This window comes from Octopus bimaculoides, chromosome 1, assembly GCF_046866305.1.
Source record: "Octopus bimaculoides isolate indiv1 chromosome 1, ASM4686630v1, whole genome shotgun sequence".
Taxonomy (NCBI): domain Eukaryota; kingdom Metazoa; phylum Mollusca; class Cephalopoda; order Octopoda; family Octopodidae; genus Octopus; species Octopus bimaculoides.
Window position 1 is genome coordinate 161,697,988 of NC_142928.1, and position 22,569 is coordinate 161,720,556.

The following is a 22,569-nucleotide window of genomic DNA, read 5'->3' on the forward strand; positions in this document are numbered from 1 at the left end:
ATTCCAAGAATTCCTCTTACTCCATCAGGAGCAGACATTCCTTTTACATTCAGAAGACTACAATTCCCCCTTCGTGTGACTTTTGCCATGTCCATAAACAAATATCAGGGTCAAACACTGTCTGTAGCTGGTCTTCTCTTGGAAGAGCCCTGCTTCTCACATGGACAACTGTATGTTGGCTGCTCAAGAGTGGGCAGCAACAAAAAACCTATTTGTATATGCTCCACAAGGGAAAACAAGGAACATAGTTTACAATGAGGTGTTATAATCACAACAGCAAGAAAGTATGTATATGATCACCTTCTTTTACGAAACTTCATTGGCTTTCATATATTTATATTGATATACATATATATACGTGTGTTTGGGTGCGTGTGTGTATATACATCTCTATATATAAAGATGATGCGTAGTCTAGACGGCGTTTTTAGATTTCATTATTCTCTTTAACCTGGGCAACGCCGGGTATTTCTGCTAGTATATATATATATTTGTATAGGTTGTGTGGTTAAGAAATTTCCTTCACAACCACATAGTTCCATGTTCAATCCCATTATGTGGCAGGGTGTGAAAGTAGCTTCTACTATTGGAGTTGACAAATTCCTCAACAGTTGAATTTGGTAAATAGAAACTGTGCAGAAGTCCATTACATACACACATATGCACACATGCATGTGTGTGTGTATATCATATCATTTTAATGTCCAATTTTCCATGCTTACATTAGGTTAGATGGAATTCAAAGAGACAGGTTTTCTGCAGCCAAACACTCCTCCTGTCACTAACACTTACCTATAATCAAGCCAGGTAATATTTCTCTATGGTCAAACATGTTTTACATGGAAAGCTGGAAATGAACACCATCACTTTTATGATGGTGATGCTCTTTTAACAACCATCACATGATGCCAAAACAAGGAAACGCATGCACACACACACACACTAATATACGATAGATTCTTCAGCTCTTAGCTGCCAAATTGACTCACGAAGCTTCAGTCAGCCTTGAGCTACTGTAGAGGACATTTGTCCACAGTACTACACAGATGGAGTGAACCTGAAATCACTTGGTTAGGAAGCAAGCTTGTTAACCATACAGCCACACCTACACACACACACACACACATATATATTACGGAGATGTACTTACATAGCAAAGTGACCTGATCTGCGATCGTGTGCTGGAACTAAAACAATTGCAGTGTGGAAAGGTGTTTATAAGCCATTTAAGAAACACACAAACACCGTTAGATTCACTTCAACATTTAAATGTAATTTGCCAAAATATTTTCGTCGCTTTGAGACCGTGACCTGTTCACAGAATTTTGTCAGTGAACAGGTCAGTCTCAAAGCAATGAAAATATTTTGGCAAATTAAGTTTAAATGTTGAAGTAAATCTAACAGTTTTTGTGTGTTATTTTAAATGACTTATAAACACCTTCCATGCTGCAATCGTTTTTGTTGTTGTTGTGTGTATATATATATATATATATATATATATATATATATATATATATATATGAACCTATGTTCATATATATGAGTTTGCAAACAAGTACATTATAAAAGAAGAAAAAAAACTAGATAGGGATAGATGCAAAAACAACTTGTCTTGACACTATCAGAAGGAAAATGGGAACAGAAAGTTGTAAAATGATAACTTTTTGAAAGCCAATCTCAATTTTGCCAGTATGAAAAAAAAAATTATGTAATACAAGCATTAAAAATCCCATCAGCTGCTTACATACTTGGTAGGTAGCCAGGTTACTAAATAGGGTTTCTGAAGTTTGTCTTACATATGCAGAAATCATTTCACAAGTTTGTACCCTCCACATTCTCAGTGCTGTTTACTTACGTTTTTTGAGGGTATTTTTAACTTCGAGGGGCAGTGCCACCACCATTTGTAAGGGCCCTGAGACTACTAAGGGTGAAAGAATGAAAATCACAACTCATAGGTAACCTATGTAACCTGAGTGTTGGATAGAGAACATAATCTGCAGCTCAGTTTAATACCACTGCTTGTCACCTTGAGTGCATTAGGAAAAGTCTACTCAGTTGCAAATGATCAGGTCAGGTTTCCAGTTTGAAGATACTTTCCTCCATCCCTTCCACAAATTTTAGAGGGCCTGTAAGCAGCTGTCCCCAACCATTTTTGCACCACAGACCAGTTTTCATGCATGACAAAACACATTGAAGTGTATAATATATAATTTAATTATTACATATATAGGTGCAGGCATGGCTGTGTTGTAAGAAGCTTGCTTCTCAACCACATGGTTCCAGGTACAGTCCCAAGGCATGGCACCTTGGAAAAGTGTCTTCTACTATAGCCTTGGGCCAACCAAAGCCTTGTGAATGGATTTGATAGTTGGAAACTGAAAGAAGCCCATCATATACATATATACGTATATATATTTATGTGTGTGTGTCTTTGTTCATCCCCCACCATCACTTGACAACTGATGTTGGTGTGTTTATGTCCCATAACTTAGTTCGGCAAAAGATACCGATAGAATAAGTACTGGGCTTACAAAGAATAGGTCCTGGGGTCAATTTCTTAGACTAAAACCCTTTAAGGCAGTGCTCCAGCTTGGTTGCAGTCAAATGACTGAAACGTGTAAAAGAGTAAACGAGAATGCTAAAACACTCTGCAGACAGCCTTAATCAGTAACAAAAGAAATAAAATTTTTAAATTCATCCTTTCTGTGCATTCCAGTACCATGACTTGGTATTGGTCTGCAGCCCAGTAGTTGGAGAAACCTGTGTAAAAAGTCACATGCATTGTTTTCCCACCTGACTAAAAGGTAATATACATGTTGTGGGATTAGTCCTACAGAATTCTTACACAGTCATGCACAGGGTTTGGATCACACTAAGGCTATGATAGAAACTACTAGTCAGTAACATCAAACCTGGAACCATGTGAATTATGCAAACTTCTCAATCACATGACCATACCTGTACCCCATGCAATCATTACCAATATGTAGCCTTGCATGTGTAAGTAAACACAGTAATGTCTGAATGTATCTCAGTATAAGTGGTGAGCATATTCTTTTCTACTCTAGGCACAAGGCCCAAAATGTTTGGGAAGGGGGCCAGTCGATTAGATCGATCCCAGTATGCAACTGATACTTAATTTACTGACCCCGAAAAGACAAACAGCAAAGTTGACCTCGGCAGAATTTGAATTCAGAACATAGCAACAGGCGAAATACCGCTAAGCATTAAGAGGTGAGCTTATTGGCACCAAATATTTTCTCTCAGTTTGTCTCTGGTTCATGTGAATAGGGTGGAGAGGGTCTATGAGATGACATGCAAGCCTTAATGGACTTAAATTCCGCACAGGCATTGCTGACTATTTTGCATGGGCTGCATTGAACTTGATTCAACCAAGCCTCTACATTGTTATATAAACCAAATCATTTTCCTGGTATTCAGAATTCCTATATATTGTTACTTAGCTAATTATTTCCCATTATTATGTAGTCAGGTTTATGACATGACACTGTGCCACTTAACCTCCGAGCTAATTTAGAGAGAGAGAGGAGAAAAAATAGCTGAAGATATAGCTCAGTGAGATCTGAGTGTTATATATAACTAAGCATAACAAAACAATTAAAATCAATAACAATTACTCACTACTTGGAAGGCCTTAATCTTCAGTAAACTAGAAAACTATCATTCGTTTACTGCTTAATATAACTAGATGTATAGTCTACCTTGTAAGGAGCTGTTGCTCCACAAAAAAATATATATATTTTAAGAACTACATATTTACTATCAGAATTTCTAATGAGAATGTTATAATCCTCATGCATCCACTATATACACATCGTGTGTGTGTGTGCGTGCGTGTTTATGTCAAGTTGGGAAAATTTAACATTAAACTGATTAGTCCATACTTTTTAATTTAAGTCTTACAAGGAAAAGGTTGATAGTGACTTCGAAGTCTTCGTCGTGTGTGTGTGTGGGGGGGGGGGGGCTGAAAAGTCCCTGGTTCTAAGGGTCTCGCGAAAGGCCTGGTTGGAGGCCCAACTTTCTGAGTTCTTTTACAAGGCTAAGAAAAACTGAATGACTACTGCAATAAGTGTGTGAACCTGAGAGAAATATGTTGAATAAAATCATAACTGATCCTCCTGTATGTTTTCTTTTACCCAAAGCTAGGAACTTTTCAGTACCCCCTTGTGTGTGTGTGTGTGTGTGTGTGTGTGTGTGTGTAGACTTCTGCATTGTGCAGTAGGCTACAGAAACACCCATCGTCTTCTCTTTTTTTTTTTTTTTTTTTGCTTTTTTAACTGTGACGTGTACTTCCTTTGGAACCGTTTTTTACAGCTACAGACAGTTGCATTAAAAGTCTGTATTAATCACAAAATATAAACGGTAAGCATTTGCTCGATATGTCAGTTAAGTATCGACCCAACCAGCTGTGACTTCTCAATGACACATACGTGCCTACCCTTAATATAGGGAATCCCAAGAGCTACATGCCGAGCGAGGTGTCACCCAAATAACCTGTAGTACAATGGTCATGAGAATGTTAAGACGAAGCAGAAACATTGATACGCCTACGCGCGACATTCGGATCATTAAATAAACTCATAGGTATCGTAAATCTATCGAGGACAGCCACTTTATCTAATCGTCGGTATTATACACACACACACACACACACATATATATATATACACAGACAGCAGTTTACATAATACACATTTTAATTAACTTATGCTAAAACATGCAAGTATAACAAAACGCATTTTGCATTCAATTCAGACGGTAGGCAGCCAACGATAATATATATTATATACACAAATATGATAATAACTATTATAGATATGTAGAGCAATCGTACGATATTAAAGCTTGTCCAGTCTCATGTATTAACTTCAGGCAAAATAAATATGTAGTCAAAAGCTGCTTCTTGTGTTGCTGATGTGTACGTTTTTTGTTTTTGTTTTTATTTTCTATTTTGTTATTTTTTACAGAAAACTGAAACCGAAATAAAACAGGCGAATGTGCGAGTGTTATTCTTGCCACGCTGTCAGTAACAAGTAGAACTTAATCTAGCCAACGTAGAAGCCACAATGTGGTTGCATGAGCTGCTAGAGATGGTAGCCAAATTCTCTCAAATCACACCGTATTGTTATAGAAAAGGACACGTTGGATTATGTGACCCTGGGTTCCTAGTACAGAGGAAAAAGTGAGAACAGTTACCGCTGGAAAACCGTTAATCCAAAGATAAGAGCTGACCTAGGGCTTAACAACAACGAGAATTAAACGAAGCCATAAAACAACTTAAGAGCGAGTTCAAGGTAACAAGTGACGACAACAAAATAACTGGGAACTTGACATGGTCGTTCGACCTGCTAGAAATAACAGCCAAATATCAACTATATCACACATCATAATTTTTTTTATAAAAAAAAGGTAGGACACATTGGTTAATGCAATCCTAGAATACCCTCAAAAGCAAAAAGTGGGGATGGTCACGAATGGAATACTTTTTTTTCATTGGAGGTCTAACTGGATTAGGAGAGAGTTGGCATGCAGATAAACACACAAGTGAAGTACTTACGAAATTATCAAAGGCGCCCGTTACATGAGTCGAAATGCACATTTTTGGGCAACCTGTCATCTGAAACGACCAGGCAAGAAATCACTGAACCTAGAATGAAACTTGTACACGGAAACAAGCTACTGTTATAAGTGTGTAGAGCGTAAATCAATAGATAAATTAACGTGGTGTATGTACGAATGGTGAGCTTAATTTAATTGACACACCAGCACAATATACACAAACATTCGTAGACAATATGCGCGCACACACTTATATGCTCACAGCCAGTGCAAACACACCAAGTCAATACGCGCGCGCGTTTGTGTGATAGAAGTGCAACGTAAGAAACTTTTATATACATACGCACAATATATATACACACACACAAATACATACATATACACACACATACATATATATATACACACAGAGATACATATATACACACATACACACACAGATATATATACACACATACACATATATATACACATATACACGCATACATACATACTCTTCAATATTGGGTTCTATTTCTCCTGTTTGTACCACAATATGCACACATACAATTTACATATACTTGTAGGCATGCACTCACATACACACTCGCATGCATTATTTTATTGACCTTGAGTGGACATAACAAAGTCAGTACCAATTTAGGATTTAAACCGAGTACAACTAATAAAGTACAGACCTAAATGGAGGAAAACAGCCACTCCTTTATTCCAACATAGCAACGCCACTCCTCTGATATAATACACTACATTCAAGTTATTGAGCTATGATATATCAGTAAATAGAATATAATTAATATTGTAACAGATTTAGAAAAAAGTATCAATAAGATCACAAATAATCAATGATTTCAATAAGCAACAAGAAAACAAAAACAATATCTTATTATTGGGTAGAAACATTAGAGCATCAGTAAAAAATGACTTGTGATATTTGTTCTGATTTTTTACCTTCTGAATTCAAATCCTGTAGAAGTCAACTTTACCATTCATCCCTCCAGGACCAATAAAATAAAGTACCAGTCAAGTACTGGGGACTGATATCGATCCCCAACTCCACTTCAAAACAACTGGCCTTGTACCAAAATCAGAAACTTATCACATTCCAAGTGCAGTTTCTGTCAGAGTCAACTTTGCCTTTCATCCTTTGAGAGTTGATTGAATAAGTACCAGTTGTGTACTGGAGTTGATGTACTCAACTAGTACCCTCCCCTAAAATTTCAGGGTTTGTGCCTATTGTAGAAAGGATCATTATTACTATTATTGAGGCAGCAAGATGACAGAATTGTTAGCACACTGGACAAAATGCTTTGCAGCATTTTGCCCAGCTTTATGTTCTGAGTTCAAATTCCACCAAGGTCGACTTTGCCTTTCATCCTTTCGGGGTCAATAAATCAAGTACCAGTGAAACACTGGGGTCAATGTAATCGACTAGTCCCCTCCCCCAAAATTTCAGGCCTTATGTCTATAGTAGAAAGGATCATAATTATTATTATCATCATCATAAGGGCAGCAAGTTGGTAGAACTGTTAGCATATCAGCCAAAATGGCTTAGCAGCATTTCATCTGTCTTTACACTGAGTTCAAATTCCATGAAGTTCAATGTAGCTTTTTGTCTTTACAGAGTTGATGAAATAAGTACCAGTTGAATATTGGGATGGATGTAATCAACTGGCCCCTGCCCCCCAAATTGCAGGCTTTGTGCTTATAATAGAAAGGATTATTATTATTATTAGTGTCTGTGTTCAAATTCAGACATTTTAGCAGATTCCAATGCCTATATCCCTCCCAAATAAATTTCTAGCCTAAGTGTCAAATTTCAAAATATTACCAAGTTGGTAATTTTAAGGAAAATTTGTCTCAAATAGCTTTTCTGGAAAAAAGTAAACTAACTTTGACCTGCCAACAGGTAACCAAATTCTTCCTCAGAGAACATATAGGACACCTTGGTTCATGACATAATAGACAGCTCAAACAATTTCCCACTAATAGTCGTTTCATTTCTTTTTTAAACCATAGATGTGTACAGTTGAAAGACTAAAACAAAAGTGTGATCTGTGAATGCAATACCTGTTGAGAGCACATATAAGCATGTATCAGACTTAACACATCCAACAATGCTGCATTGAGCACTTGTATGTTTTGTACCACTGTCATCATCATGTGTCGTATGCTTGCAGTGCATTGACAAAATGAATGGAAAGCATTACACACACACACCACACCCATGCACATAATACAACTATGCCTGTGCTTTGTCGTTTCCATTAAAGATTTTCATATTTCCTTATTAGTCCTTTGTGTTTAATATAGCACAATAGTGTTCCAAAATCCATTTGACCATTAATGTTCCATGACCTTCTCAGCTACAATGATTAGAACAAAATGATTGAGCAAGGTGAGGAAACCTACGCCCACAAGCCCATTTTATTTCGCCCACAGGCTGATATATGTACAAAATATAGTAAATTTTTCAATTATAAAATTTATACAACATTCGTATGTCTATTTGCAACATAGGTTGCATTTCCACTATGACTTAAAATGGTTAGACTTGAACAGAAACTCATCCAGCAATTGCCATTTGAATGAAAATTTTTTTTTCACTATAAAACACACATTGCTAGGTTTGTACCAACCCGCTTGAGGCCCAACTACACTCTAGCTGAAAAATATAGAAGCCTCATAAGTAATATAAATGTCCTAAATTCAGTGGTGGCATTAATGAAGATGTTACATGTTAACTTAATGTGTTAAATTTACCTTTATTAATGTATATTGAATTATACATAGATATACACAAGATTTACACAGATATAGAAGTTAGAACTTGTGATCCGCCCACGGAACTTTTGCTTTGTAAATTTTTGCCTGCTGCACTAAAAAGATTCCCCACCTGTCATAAATGAACATGGGAATAAGTGTTATAACTGATAAAGTTGTCAACACCAGATTTAAAAGTTAGCACACCAGCTAAATCCAGGATTAATGCTTTTATGCATTAAAACACTATTCAAGCAAGATCCTTTGCAATCTATGACAAAGTATGCCAACAAAATGCCATTTATTACCATCACTCTATTCTAACAATGAAGATAAAAAAAAAGGTCCTGAGAACTTAATGTACTAATGGACTTAGGAACACTATTACTCCAAACTATACATAAAGGAATAATAAGGAAATTTTATCTTTTAACCTTTACTTGTTTTGCTCATTGGACTGGAGCCATGCTGGGGCACCACCTTGAAGGGTTTAGTCAAACAAATCAACCCCAGTACTTTCTTATTTTAAAGCCTGGTACTTATTCCATCATTCTCTTCTGCTGAGCTGTGGAGTTATGGGGATGTAAACAAACCAACAACAGTTGTCAGATGGTAGTAGAGGACAAACACAAAGACACCTGGTGCTTCTTTCAGTTTTTGTCTACCAAATCCACTCACAAGGCTTTGGTTGGCCCAGGGCTACAGTAGAAGACACTTGCCTATTAAGTTGGAGATCAAAATGAAATACTGTTTTTTCCTTAATTTGTCACTTTCCTTTCTTACTGATTTTTTGTCTTGGCTTGTTGAAGACAATTCCATCTTCTTCACTTCAAGACAAATTGTTCTTTCATAATTAGATTTATAGTCTCTATCCATCATATTGCATTTGTGATTCATTTGATTTAGCCTTTTCAAATGACCTTCTGATTTAGAAATCCTGGCAAGTTTCACCACTCAAAACCGTGTAGAATTGCAGGTAGAAGGGTTTTTTTTCAATCCAATGATAATTTTAATCATTTTAAGCACAAACACATTGTAATTAATGGGGAAATAAATATATTTATATTTTTTCAAAATTAACAAATAGTTAAAATCTCGTTTAATTTTCAACATTTATACTATCCATAAAAAACAAAGAAATTTTAAGAAAACTGACCAGACGTAAAAACACATAGACCAACAACAACCATTATCAGTTAAAAACAATTGCAAAACATTTGTTTGATTTATACCTTTGGTGTTTAGAGAAAAACTAGTGAAAATTTCAACAGAGAGCTGACCACAAGAGAAATAAGGCTCTTTTATCTGCAATATACCTTTAATGCTTGACACCAACAATTATGACTAATTTAAACATCTATTATTCCCACTTAAAACTTTCAATTAACAAAATTTTTGTCCACAGAAAATAAACATTCATTACCATCATTGTTTTCAATATCTATATTCCTGTGCTTTGGATCGGATGAAATTTACTGAGATGGACTTCCTAAGACCAGATGTCCTTCTCATTGCCAACTCTCACCTATTTACATATGAGGTAATATTTCCTTATGACCAGAGATATTTTTAGGAAAAATTAGAAGCAAAAGACACCACTTGTATGATGGTGACACATGCTTCCAACTATTACACACTATCAAGGCAAAGAGACAGTAATACGCGCACACACACATATACAATGAGCTTCTTTCAGTTTCCTGCTTTAGTAGGTATACATTCTTTATCTTAGTATATATAAAAGTGAATGTATGTATGCAAAACAGAGAAAATGAAGAGACAGAAGGAATACAAAGCTATCCCTTTCACGGAAATTTAAATTATACCGACTACCACAATTTGCCTCCAATTTCATTAAAAAAGCATAAATTTTCAAAAGGTAGTGAATTATGTTAGAAAGTGATCCAATTTGAAAATTAATATTTTAAGGATAGTCTGTGGATCAATTCTGAGTTGATAATTTAACATAATCTTTAATCCAATTCTTAGCTTTAAAGATTTAAATTTCAAACTAGTCCAGATTGCAAAAATTATACTCTGCAGCCAAGAAAAGTAGTGCAATCTGTTAACCTTAGATGACCAACCTAGTACATATAGACAACATATTAGTAACACAGAAAAACCATTACAAAATATTTGTAGTTGTGATTGCTTTTTGCCTCCTATCATCTAGCCAAACACACACACATATATATGCATTTACATTAATGTTTTAAAGGAAGAATACAAACATGTCTTTAAAGGGACACTGTATATGTGTGTAATGTACAGATAGAACAAAATATTTACATTATTTGTAAGAACATATTTTTTACATAAACTGCACTTAAAATTAGATAATAAAAACTTCTCATATAAAGCCAACCTATTGTTATTTAAGATTTTTAATTTTCATTTAAAGAAAATACACATCCTTCTAAATAGAAACCATTTGCTATATTGACATACATAAATGGGCTGTGAGTACCATTACAGAATACAATTGATTATAACTGTTTTCCCACCACCTAACTCTCTATTTCCTTTCTTGTTCACTACAAAACCAGTAACCTTTCATAGTCAGCAGTCTTTATTATTAATAAATTTAATTTTCTATAATCAGAAATAGACCTGCTTGAAAAGATGTGCCCAACAGCAAAATTCCAGCTACAAGTTACATAGGTACAAAATTGTAGTCAGTTTACAATTTGGAGTATGTATTCATACATTGACTATATATATATATTCTCCCCACCACACTAACCTTATGAGGACGGTTGTTAGAAACAAGTATTTTGAAAGAACAGCTGAACCCAGCTTAGGGTAAATGATTGTCTAGTAATGGATAGGTTTATGCAGGTTGTACCTCGGAAAAATTTCCAAAAACAGTACTGAATAGGAAGATGTCCCAATTTCTTATACTTATAAAGCAGGAGTTACTTTCATTTAACGTTCAATTTTCTATGAATGATTGGGTCATATAGAATTTGATGAGGCAGATTTTCAACAGTCGGATACCTCTCCTGTCACCAACCTTCATCTGTTTCCAAGTAAAGTAATATTGCCTCAAGGCTAGATATGTTTTTCATGGAAGACACCACTTGTACGACAATGATGCTAATTTACAACCATCAAAGACTATCAAGGCAAGAGTGTATATAAACACACACACACATAGCCTCTGTACTTAGCTTTTGTTGACTAGGAGAAAGCCTTTGACAGGGTCTCCCAATCCTTTATCTGGTGGTCAATGCGGAAACTAGGGATAGATTGGTGAGAGCTGTACAAGCCATGTAGTGGGATGCTACCAGTAAGGAGAGGGTTACCAATGAGTACAGTGAAGAATTCAGGGTACAAGTAAAGGTTCACCAAGGATTGGTCCTCAGCCCCCTCTTGTTCATCATAGTCCTGCATGCAATAAAAGAGGAATTTAAGACAGGCTGCTCCTGGGAGCTCCTCTATAGCTGAATTACTACCAGAACTAGAGAAGTTTCAGGTATGAAAGCAGGGTCTAGAATCAAAGGGCCTTAGAGTTAACCTAGCAAAATTCAAAGTCTTAGTAAGTAGGAAGGCAGGATCACAAATCCCTTCAGGCAGACGGCCCTGCTCGATCTGTAGAAAAGCTGTAGGTAGAAACTCCATAAGATGTACTTGGTGTAAGTTATGGACACATAAGAGATGCAGCAATATCAGAGGAAGGTTAACAGAGAAAATAGCTTTTGTGTGTGGAGGATGCACAGGTACAATAAACATTGAAATGTACAGAAAATAGACTCCATCAACTGCCAGTGGGATAAGCTAGAATAGATATCTTCTGTTATCTAGGTGACCAAGTTAGTAGTGGAGGTGTATGCTCTGAGAGCGTAGCTGTGAGAATAAGATTAGGCTGGGCAAAGTTCAGAGAGCTCCTACCTCTGCTGGCAACAAAGGGCCTCTCCCTCAGAGTGAAAGGCAGATTGTATGATGCCTGTGTGCAAACAGCTATAACAGTTGAGAACATGCGTAGGCTTGAAAGAAATGAAGCCAGTATGCTTCACTGGATGTGCAATGTCAGTGCGCATGCTCAACAGAGTGTAAGCATCTTGAGAAAAAAGTTGGGCACAAGGCATCAGACAACTGCGCTGGTATGGTCATGTGATGCGTATAGACGAGGACAGCTTTGTAAAGAAGTGCCAATCTCTAAATGTGGAGGGAACCTGTGGTAGAGGTAGACCCAGGAAGACATGGGACGGGGTGGTGAAGTATAATCTTGAAAGTTTGGGCCTCAAAGAGGCAATGACTAATGACCGAGACCTTTGGCAATATGCTGTACTTGAGAAGACCTGTCAAGCCAAGTGAGATCATAGTGGTGGCTGATGTTGGTGTCACATAACTGGCACATAAAAAGTAGCTTTTGAGCATTGGGCCTCATTGAGGCTAAGTGGTTGATACCAGTGGCATGTGAAAAGCTCCTTTCAAGTGTTGGGCCTCACAGAGGCAATAACAGAGACCTTTGGTATTATGTCATGTTTGAAAAGAAGACCCATCAAGCCAAGTAAAATCACGGTCATGGCAGATACTGGTGTCACACAAATGGCACCCATGTCAGTGGCACATAAAAGCACCCATTACATACTCGGGGTGGTTGGCGTTAGGAAGGGCATCCATCCATAGAAACCATACCAAATCAGACTGGAGCCAGGTGCAGCCTTCCAGCTTGCCTGCCCTGGTCAAACCGTCCAACCCATGCGAGCATGGACAACAGACATTTGATGATGACGATGTACACATATTCATATATGACAAGCTTCTTTTCAGTTTCTGACTACTAAATCCACTCACAAGACTCTGGTGAGCCCAGGGCTATAGTAGAAGATACTTGCCCAAGGTACCATGAAGTAGGACTGAACCCAAGACCATGTGGTTGGAAAGTAAGCTTAATTGCACAGTCATGCCTGCACCTATTTCCCATTAAATACTTTCAACCATGGAAGAAGGTGGTTTGACAGATCTCACTGCATAGGTTTGCCGTATTCTGGTTAGTATTGTGATCAGCTGAGGCATATGTTTCAGTGAAGCGAATTTTACATATGATGTAAACTGCAGTCATTAAGATTATCACTAAAGAGTTTGGGTTCTGCATCTTTACTTTCCCTAGCAAGTGTCCTTTTGTATCTAACATGAGGTACACAGTACACCAATTTAATATACAATTATAAGAGAGGCAGGCTCTGTACAAACTCACACAAAACCAATTTTCTGTGCGGATTAAATAACAACACTTTTTATTTATCGAAGTTCTGTGGCAATGAAGTCAGGCTAATGGAACAGGGAAAGAGTTTCGCTGACAGTTCTTAGGTCAAGCTTTGCACATGAGCAACATGTTATTGAATACTGATGTTGTTCTTGATGGGAAGGTCTATCATATACACACACACAATATATTATATACCACCACCTCCCCATATAAAATATAAAATATATAGAATATATATTCTCTTTCATTATAGTTGATGTAAATGTTGGTTGGTTGATTTCTCCAGTCACCACTTTACATTATAAAGAGGAGGAAAGAGACTAAAAGAGAGAGAGAGACAGAGAGTAAATATGAAAGGGGCAGGATGAGTGCACATACTAGGCTTGGTGACAGGCAATGAGTAAATAAATACTCTCCACACACACAGTTGGAGAGAAAGAATCAAGACAGATGAGAAGGAGAAGGAGGGAAGTAAATCACAGCACAATTAAGGGAGGAGTTAAATGAAAAATTTGTTTTATTTCATTTTAAGGTAATAAATATTTTTCTTTTGAAAATTAGTATTCATTTCATCATTTTGTACAAACACCAAGAAATTTGATAAGTTAATTTCTCATCATTGCATGTATACCATATTTCCTGATATGACCCATGGCAGCAAAAGTATATTATTCATCATATGACAAGTAACACTTTAGTGTGTGTGTGTATGAAATATACATTACTCATGTGTGTTACATTACATTGAGTTGTTTCTGGAAGCTTGTTGAAGACAAACATCACTAACAAGATTGTTTAGAAACAAATCTGTCCAGATTTGTAAATAATGTATTTCTTACATATACACTGTGATGTGTAGACTTTTTCAAATATTTAATTTGCATATTTTTCATATAGATGCATATTGTAACTTTGTTGCATATGTTTCATGTAGAAGTTTATCATAAATTTAAATACACAGTGGGATTGTTTTATACGCCACTAGTATTTAAAATACTATTTATATACAAGTATCATCATTATTTTACATCTGCTTTACATACTGGAAGGGGTTGGATGGGTTGCCAAGTCTTTATATGGAGTTATGGCCCATTCAGATGGATCAGAGGGACAAATCTCACATACATTTCATTTTCCGCAAGTTTTCTATGGCTGGATTCCCTTTCTCAAGCCAATTATTCTCGAGTTCATTTTATCATAGCACCAGCCATGTCCTTGGTAAAATTAAAGAATCCTTTCTCAGTAGAATTGGTCGCCAATGAGTTTACAGAATGTACTGGGTGCATTTTATCATGGCACCTTGTCCTAAGCAAGACTAAAGAGTCCTCTCTGCTCTGTTTCAATTCATTTATGGCAAACATAAAGAACTTAAACAGAAGACAGGAAGAACCAAGAAAAAAGAAGGCATGTATGAATATAATGGAAGGAAAAATGATAACAGCAGAGAAAAAAAAGACAGTGATATGCAGCTACATGCTGCTTGTTGTTAAGGAGACTAAATAGAAAACAACATGAGTGACATGATGTGGAAGAGACAGTGACGGGAGGAGTCATGGAAGTGAGGGACAAGGGTGCTTGTCAACAATGAGTGATAGAAGTAGGCAGTAATGTGTGAGATAGAAAAGAATAACAATAAAAATAAGTGGTGGTAAGAAAGAGTGAGGGATGGATAGTGACAGAGATCAATGATGCTAAGAGAGAATGGTGGATGTCAAAAGAGTGCATGGGGAGCAGAGAGATGACAAGCAGTAGAGAAGGGTAAAAGCAAGACGATTAAATCAATAACTTAATTGAACTTTTCTTACCCTCACATTAAAAATATAATATGCAAGCATGGATGTCCAGTTAAGAAGGCTGTATTGTAACCACATGGTTGCAAAGTTTCATTTTATGGCACCTTGGGCAAGTGATTTCTACTATAGCCTTCAATACCTTGCACATGAATTTCATAAATGAATGGAAGCTCCTTATATATATGTGTGTGAGTGAGTGAAAGTACACATGCATATATGTGACCAATGTGAACAAATTATTGGACATTTCACAGTGTCACTTGTCACCAGCTGAGTGAAACGGTGGTGTTTACATTCCTTGTTGCACTGTGCTTTCAAAGACCTGTGAAATAAAAAATAAACCCAAAACGTACTCACAGATGTGCACATCAAGTTCCTGTTATCACTGATAATCCTAGAATCTATGAGTAACAATGATCATGTTATGCAATGGTCCCCTGTCATCCCCTCTGCGAGATCGTTGCTAGTGCTGCTGGACTGGCTCCTGTGCAGGTGGTACATAAAATACACCATTTTGAGCATAGCTGTTGCCAGAACCGCCTGACTGGCCTTCATGCCGGTGGCACGTAAAAGCACCCACTACACTCTCGGAGTGGTTGGCGTTAGGAAGGGCATCCAGCTGTAGAAACTCTGCCACATCAGATTGGAGCCTGGTGTAGCCATCTGGTTCACCAGTCCTCAGTCAAATCGTCCAATCCATGCTAGCATGGAAAGCGGATGTTAAACGATGATGATGATCATCATCATCCAATGTTAATTATTCATTTATTAAAGAATTAGGACTTATAATAGAACCTAATTCTATTTCCAACAGTGAATTCTTGAATTTAAATAGCCACATCGATAAAGTTGTACTTAGAAATACATTATTTCTTTGCATCAAACTGAAAATAGCTAATTTAACTAGAAAAGTATTTGCTGCAGCAAAACATTTGTAAATCATCATCATTTAACATTCATGTCCTATGCTAGCATGGGTTGGACAAATATAATATATATTGATGTAAAAATGAATAATGTGTTGGTGTCACTTTCTTCTGCCTGTTCATTCCTCCATTCATTTCTCCAATCACATTCACAAGTGCTTTAACTCATACCCATACTAACTTCTCTTAGCTTAGCATCCCCTGTTTCTTTTGGACACTACACTTTACTCCCCCCACCCTTCCCAACTTCTACTAATGGCATTACCTTGTTGTCTCAGTGTACTAGTAAAAATGAAGGTCTGCAAAAAAATTTCATCATAACCCAAGCAACATAACTCTTTTACCTACTAAGTCCACTAGTAGATGCATCAGCCCTTAATTTAGAAATGAAGGTCATGTACATAATATGCAGTCTATGCATATATCCAGTGACCAGAAACCACCAATTGAAATGCTATGTCAATTTATAATTTAAAAAAGTGTTCCATTTCCAGATATCTTATTTTTTCCCTTATAAAAAATAAGTCATCATCATCATTTAACATCCATTGTCCATGCTGGCATGGGCTGGACAGTTTGGCCAGATCTAGCAAGCCAGGAGCTACACCAGATCCCAGTCTGATTTGGCATGGTTTCTAGTGCTGGATGCCCTTCGTAATGTCAACCACTTTACAGAGTGCGTTGGGTGCATTTACATGGCACCACACAGACACTTTTATGAGGCACTGCTATGAGTGCTTTTCACCACCAGAGGGACCAGTCTCAACGCTTCTGTTGTGGAATACGGGTCTTCTTGAGTACAAGGTGCCAAGGTTCTCAGTCCTCTGTCATCTCACCTGAAAGGTTCAACATCCTGAGGTCATCGTTCAGTACTTCATCCTACATCTTCCCGAGTCTCCCACTTCCATGTGTTCTATCTACTTTGAGAGACTGGTACCCATCTGAATCACAAGACCAAACCAGCATAGTCTTCTCTCTTGTACACAGCAACTAACTCCTCATGCCTAACTTCTCTCTCAAAACACTAGCACTCTGTCAAACATGTGCACTTACATTACACATCCAGTGGAGCATACTAGCCTCATTCCTTTTTAACGTTCGCATGTCCTCTGCATTCAGGGCCCACATCTCACACGTTTCTATTTTACCCAATGTTACAATAATGTAAAATACCTTACATTAATACTTGGGAACAAAAAATGATAAATTGTCACAAGTTTTTAAATTAACAACAGGGGCAGTGGAAGCCAAAGAGAATGAGGGTTACTAACAAAACCCCACTTCAAAATATTGTTGAATGGGGGTTTTGTTCAACAAAACCCCCATTCAACAGTGGGGGGTTTCAACAAAACTTTGAGCAGTCAAAAAGAGAGAAACTTGTTGATCCAACAAAGACAATGAATAAAAGGCAGCGAGAATTGAATATAGTAGATGGCAGCAAAAATATACATGCACTTTGTAACCTTCACTGAAATTTCAGTTACTGCTTTCAGAGTAACACTCATAACACCAATCAATTCAGTCATGTCTTATATTGGACAGTCAATCATAATCAAAACCTGCCAGTCTACCAAGTTTGTGATTATTTCATTTATAGTGACCAAGCAATTGTGTATGTGCATATAGTCATGTTCAAAAGATATTTATTACTATCTAGTACAAGAGTAAAGAAACAAACAAGTCCATAACCTGTTTAGGATCACCCATATTGATAGAATCGATACAGCTCAACTTGAACTTGTGCAGGTTGCAGCTGGCTGTAATATTAGCAGGAAGTTTCACAGAATTACTGATCTGAAGATGAAAGATTGGCAAAGCTATTTAGTATGCCCCTTGGTGAGTGAAAACAAAATAGGAATGACAAGATGTGAAGGGTTCAAGTATAGGATGAACTTAGATCACTACTTCAGAGGATCAGTAGCCTTTCTGGCAGTGTGCTGGTGAGTGAGGGTTTTGCCATCCAGTCAGATGATCCATTATTGAACAAGATCTAGAATGTGCATGTATATATATATATAAATAGTAGATCCACCACCCAGATATGTAAACAATACCATGCAAATAGCATTTTGATCTTTGTTTAGTCAACAACAGTTTACAATTACTTAAGTATTTTCTAGCACTTTAAAATTTAAACCTAGCCCCTGGGAATTGTTCTGCTTATGTTATAAATGTCTTATTTGATTTAGAGCTTTAACATATAGATTTCAAAAATTTAGACATTTTCAAAAAAATGCAGAATTTTTTTAAATTATTGGAAACTGTTAAACATTATTCAGCAAATTTGAGGAATGTCATTTATGTGTAAAAAATTATGATTATGCTAATGTTGGATGTTAAAACATTTTTAGAATGTTGGTGTCACGTAAAAAGCACTGGTGCAGTTGCCATGTAAAAAGCACCTAGTACAGTCTGTAAAGCAGTTGGCATTAGGAAGGGCATCCTGCCATAGAAACCAAGCCAAAACAGACTGTGGAACCTGGTTCACCTCCTGTCAAACCATATAACCCATGCCAGCATGGAAAACAGACAAGTGATGATGATGGCAGCAAAAAGGAGAAAGTCAATGGAAAGCAAGCTCTGAAGAATTACAATGGACATATCTTGAGATCTGGAAGACTATAAAAATCTTTATATCTATCTAAGACATAAACACATAATCAATAGCATTGTCCAAACACTGGTCCATTTTTTGGACCTTTCTCTCTGTCTTCTACAACCTGTAAACTAATAACTGTGTCATACCCACATATATTCACTTTGTGTAACCATCTCTTTTACTATCATTAATTTATTAAGTTTCACTTCACAAGCTCCATGTTAAATACTTCATTCACATCCTTCTTAAAACTGCATCTCATCTAGCTACTGATTTCCCTTCAATGACCAGCCTACATCAACTGTAATTCTACATCTAATGAACTAATCTCACTATTAAGTTATCCTCATCATTAAGTCTTTGAGATCCTAAAAAGGACACAGGTATTGACATCTTTTCCTGTTTTTTTTTTTTATTATTAATTTTTACTGTTTTAAATCTGAATCCCCATGCTAACAGAAATAATGGTTTTGTGAAATTAGATATTTTCCTCTTGTTTAAGCAATTCTTTTTACAAATGTCTGGTGTTAAACATTTAGCTATGACTTAGGAGTAACTGAGTCTAATTTGGATTAGGGTCAAACACAGTGGTCATAGCAAAATTTAAACTCATGACCATGTAGTTTGTAGCCCATGATCAACCTCACAGCTATTGTGCCCCCAAAAGAGACAAAAATCAATGCCTGTATTAAAATACTGATGACCACTCAAGTTAAAATTAGGGAACATTTAACTTAAATTTATGCCTTTAGAGTCGTCATTTCTAGTTTTCCTCTAAAATGTTTAAAACATTGAAGTATTCATCATCATCGTTTAACGTCCGCTTTCCATGCTAGCATGGGTTGGACGATTTGACTGAGGACTGGTGAAACCAGATGGCAACACCAGGCTCCAGTCTGATTTGGCAGAGTTTCTACAGCTGGATGCCCTTCCTAACGCCAACCACTCAGAGAGTGTAGTGGGTGCTTTTACGTGTCACCCGCACGAAAACGGCCACGCTCGAAATGGTGTCTTTTATGTGCCACCCGCACAAGCCAGTCCAGGGGCACTGGCAACGATCTCGCTCGAAAATCCTACAGGAGCCAGTCAGGCGGTACTGGCAACGGCCACGCTCAAAATGGTGCATCTCATGTGCCACCCGCACAAGAACCAGTCCAGGGGCACTGGCAACGATCTTACTTGGCTTGCCGGGTCTTCTCACGCACAGCCCATTTCCGTGATTTTACTATTGACTCTTCAAATTTACTTATTCATACCATACTAGAAATAAATGTTTTTTTCTTTCCTTTTCAAGCCATTACCTTTTCTTTATTCTACTAAATTATCACAATGGAGAAGCATTTACTTTTCAGTGAAATGAACTATGACAAATCTAGTAATATGCTATACTTTTCCATTAAGACCATAGCATTATACTGAATATTCTCTAACTCTTTTGTTACAATATTTCTGTTGAAATACATTGCTTTTGTTTCAATTAATTTTGAAAATAATGAATTTGGTAAAATAACATTGTCATTATTTAGCTGGTATTTAGAATATGACAAGAAATTATGATGGCTTAAAAACAAGTAGTTTGTAGTAGAGCAGCAAGGTAGTCTCCAGTAAGTAGGTATCAAAAGGGTTAAAAATTTTCATCAGTACAGGTAATTAAAGATTAAATATGCTAAATTTTCAAGCCAACTTGTGTACAATATTCTTCAACTACTTCATAATTTTCTTTTTTGCTTCAACAACCATGGCAAAGTTTTACTGGGAGAGTTTTCTCCCATACTTGCCAAAATTATTAAAGCAATAATAATCATTGTCCTGATGTTATCTTTTCACTGCATAATCAATTCTAATTAGGTTTTTGACACTACTACATTAATAATAGAAGTAAAACAGTGCTAAGCAAGGGCACTCTATTCTTCAATCTCTGTCAGCACTTTAACTTTTTTTATACTTCCAGTTAATCTATGTCTTAAATACCAATTTAATAATGACAAAGTTACTTTACTAAATTCATTATTTTCCAAATAAATTGAAACAAAGACAGAGTAGTTCAACAGAAATATGGCAAGTAAAAGGCTTGAATTTCACTTAGGTATGTGACAGCATGTCACAACAGAAACACTTTCTAAATTTTAAGTATTTTAATGGCATTTTGATGATCACAATCATTCCTCTAAACTCTTGATAAATTCCTTCTTTCTGCATTCAAACCAAAATGTTATCTAAACTTATTTGACTAATAACAATTTAGTCTTTAATAGGGAAAAAAAAAGGATTGAACAAAAATGTAAATTTTTTAAAAATTTCTTTATATTAATGAATAATTTCAATGTTTTACCAACAAAACAAAATACTGATCAGTGCTAAATATCGTAAAGTTCCTTCCTTTAAAAGAAAAGTCACAACATGATTTTGTTTGATTCAGAGCTAGGGTGGGGATGTCATTTTAACATCGTTAATATTACTGTTCTTGGCAAAAGCATGACTATCACAACAACTCCTGCCTGACTAAAATACAAAGAATCCAAGAAAGTTATGTGCAAATGTCTTTCCATAAGAGTATCCAGTGTCAAGTAAACAGATCTTCCGATATCAAATGCTGGTGGAACAGAGCTAAGACAATCTCTTATTTTCCCTAGGCATAGTACACCCATGTCTACACTATCCAAAGTGTCCTCCTTTTCTAAATATAGAGGATGGGATTTGAGGAAGACTTAGCTGCTACTTCTCTTAGGTAGAACGATTCTACAGAAAGGATCCTTCGTTCACTCGTCTACAAAGAATATAAATCTGTGGAAAATGTTTGTACATACAGTTCGGTACCACATCGAAAAGTTACGTTCTAAAAACACAAAACCTTCGTTTAGTAAACTTAAATACTTGAAACATACTAATGACTGATAAACAAAGTAGCTAATTTAACTTAATGTAGCCAAGTCGGTAAAGATAGTTAAGCTTACCATCAAAGTTTAACCGTGATCATTATAATGTTGTACATATAACTGGAACACATATATTTAATAGTCTAAAGCTGTAACTTATCTGATACAGCTACTGCATGCTAAGCATAAAATCTCTAAAATACGCACCGTTTAGAAATTATATATATATATATATATATATATATATATATATATATATATATATATATATCTGGGAACCTGGCAGGCGTGAAGTGGATTCGATCCACTTTACGCCTGCCAGGTTCCTATATATATATATATATATATATATATATATGACTGGAACTCAATACATGCATGTAAATAATAACTATTATTTTTGATTGGCAGAAAATTACTAAAGTAATTCATGGACCGAGAATTTCGTGTGTCGGACTTGTGAAAACTTTCGTCCATTGATTCAATTATATAACTTTCTGCCGATTAAAATTAATAACAATAATAATATCTATGTATAGGTTCTATAGGTTTCACATAAAATCGTGAAAATGGCTGAACTATTTCAATTTTGCAACAGATGCAATATTTGAAATACACGTACTATACATGTTTTTTGTTTGATTTTGTTAAGGATAAACAACCGAGTGAATAGCTGAGTGAACATGGGTGGGGAAACGGAAAATCCAGTAGATATAGGCTCAATACCAAAATTTCTTGTAGTGCAGTTAACATTAGTCGTCTCCTCCGTTAACCGTGTTTACAGTTTAGGAGATCTAAATATGCGGACTTATCCAACCGA

At 36.3% G+C, this 22,569-nt stretch overlaps 1 protein-coding gene across 4 annotated transcripts in view; it reads right to left on the bottom strand.

Moving 5' to 3' along the window:
• LOC106884425 (protein transport protein Sec24A) overlaps window positions 1–22,569 on the bottom strand; it is an 84,277-nt gene that overhangs the window by 60,194 nt on the left and 1,514 nt on the right. The window contains exon 1 of one of the 4 annotated variants that reach the window (XM_014935806.3): window positions 5,579–5,717. The exons of the other annotated variants lie outside the window; for them this stretch is intronic. The gene's annotated coding sequence lies outside the window, so the exon portion shown is untranslated. Of the gene's footprint in view, window positions 1–5,578; window positions 5,718–22,569 lie in introns of those variants that run through there. 4 annotated transcript variants of the gene reach the window in all.